Source organism: Parambassis ranga, unplaced genomic scaffold (assembly GCF_900634625.1).
Source record: "Parambassis ranga unplaced genomic scaffold, fParRan2.1 scaffold_21_arrow_ctg1, whole genome shotgun sequence".
NCBI lineage: Eukaryota > Metazoa > Chordata > Actinopteri > Ambassidae > Parambassis > Parambassis ranga.
Genome location: NW_021144767.1, coordinates 3,191,549 through 3,194,011, shown reverse-complemented (window position 1 = coordinate 3,194,011; position 2,463 = coordinate 3,191,549).

Below are 2,463 nucleotides of genomic sequence, written 5' to 3'. Positions count from 1 at the left end.
AAATAACTTTATGAACTGTTGTTTTTTACCCAGTGAGTCCTTATCGGTTGTTTCTCCTTTCGATGTTGTCTTACCAGGTTTGCCAGTTTTAATAGTCTTAGATTGTATTAACTTTGCTCCACATGCGGCTCCCTGTGTGTCGGTTGTTCTCATCTGATCATCGATGGTCTTCCTTAAGCATTCAAACACCATTCAAAATAGTTAGAAAAAGCTTCACCTATATGGGTATCAGAATTACGTTGACAATCTAGTAGAGGCTAATTATAATGAATCAAATCTCCTACCCATTTTTCTCAAAGATGAAAAGCATATTTTGTAATTTTATTTGGAATAACAATCGAGCAAGACTCCATGCTTTATCTCCCACTATGATGGAGGAGGCTTAAAGTCCCAAACCTCCAATGGTACTACTGGGCCGCCCCACTTCATAATGCCTCCCATAATGCAGACAAAGGAATAAGTAAAACTGTAGATTTATTCAATAATAACATTCTCACATCATTTGAAGATTTAAGACAAGGTAGGTCAGAGGTTAACATCAAATTTCTACGCAATACTCGTGAGGACTTAACCCTCATGTGTTGTTCGGGACATTTTTGTCCTCTGAGAGAAATTTTTCTGTTTATTTTGGCCATAACTTTGTCAATATGTGGACAAATTGAATCATTTTTCCTCAATAAGCTTAATTTTACATAAATTTTGTTAATATGATTTTAAAATTTTTCATAGGTCAACAGTACACTGTGGGCAAATTTTACCCCCTAATGTGTTGTTCGGGGACAAAAACGTCCCCTAACTTTAACGGTTTTAAAAATATATTAGATAAATATTTTTTTGAAATTTTTTTGCATAGACCTTTTAATTAACTTCAGTTCTAATCAACAGTAGTGAAAAAATCATTTTCCCCCAGGATTTTAACCCTTTAATCACCAATTTTATGAGGGGTGGTGCTGAAAATTGAAAAAAAAAAACACAAAATGGCTCATTTTTAATAGAAAAGGTGAATGTGGACTGGATTCTTTTGAACCTTTATTACAGTCTTGGTCATGTCAAACATCAGTAAAAAAATTGACTTGATTGCATTATTAGTTTTTGCACAGCACTGGATTTTCTTTTTTTCTCCCTAATGTGTTGTTCGGGGACAAAAACGTCCCCTAACTTTAACGGTTTTAAAAATATATTAGATAAATATTTTTTTGAAATTTTTTTGCATAGACCTTTTAATTAACTTCAGTTCTAATCAACAGTAGTGAAAAAATCATTTTCCCCCAGGATTTTAACCCTTTAATCACCAATTTTATAAGGGGTGGTGCTGAAAATTGAAAAAAAACCACACAAAATGGCTCATTTTTAATAGAAAAGGTGAATGTGGACTGGATTCTTTTGAACCTTTATTACAGTCTTGGTCATGTCAAACATCAGTAAAAAAATTGACTTTATTGCATTATTAGTTTTTGCACAGCACTGGATTTTCTTTTTTTCTCCCATTTTGTCCCATAGACTTACATTATAAACACACTTTTTTTGACTGCACAGCCATGGCACTACATCAATCAATCAATCATGCATTCTTGATTGTTGGTGGTTTACCCTGTTGGTAGGAGGTAAAATTTGTGATTTTTACAGTTAACAACTTAATTACCATATTAACCCTTTACCTGCAGGCCTGTGCTCATGTAGTGTAGTTTCTGGCTTGTATATGGAGTTATAGGGAGTATTTTAGCACATAATTGTGTGTCTACACACTGTGTGTGTATGTTAGAGAGGAAGAGAGCCATTTGCACACTGATCTTGTTGTCTGTGAGTACACACAACCACAGAGTCTTCATAGTAAACAAAAACAAAGAAAGTGTTGCTATGCACGTGTGGCCCTTTGATGTCTACAGGTGCAGACTAAACAAAACAAAAAGGCAAGTGGTCTTACATGTGACCTTGTGGTCATTTGATGGTGAGAAGAGCAGAAAGCAACATGAAGAGAGGATTCACTTGTGCACAATCTCTGGAAATGATTGTGCAGCCTGGCTCTATGAAGGGCCAGGCTGTGAAGCTGTGAAGGCTGCACAAGTAGATCCGTCACTTGTTCACAAGCGAATCCTTCATTCGTTCACAAGTGAATCCTTCACTCATGCACAGGTGAATCCTCTCTTCATGCTGCTTGCTGCTCTTGTCACCATTAAATGACCAGGAGGATGCATGCAAGTCCACTAGTGTTTTTGTTTTGTTTAGTCTGAACCTCTCAGCATCAAAGGGCCCGGCACTTACTTTTAGGGCTGCAACAAATTTACTTTACTTTACTTTACTAAACTACTTTTAATACTAATTTTAGTAGGGGACTAAACTGTAGATTAGATTTGGTTAGTCAATGATTATTTATTATGTTATCAAGTTATCTATCTATGGTGTCTATTTAGTAACATGCACATGTACGTATGGTCGTGTGGAGCGCAACACACCATGGAAAAG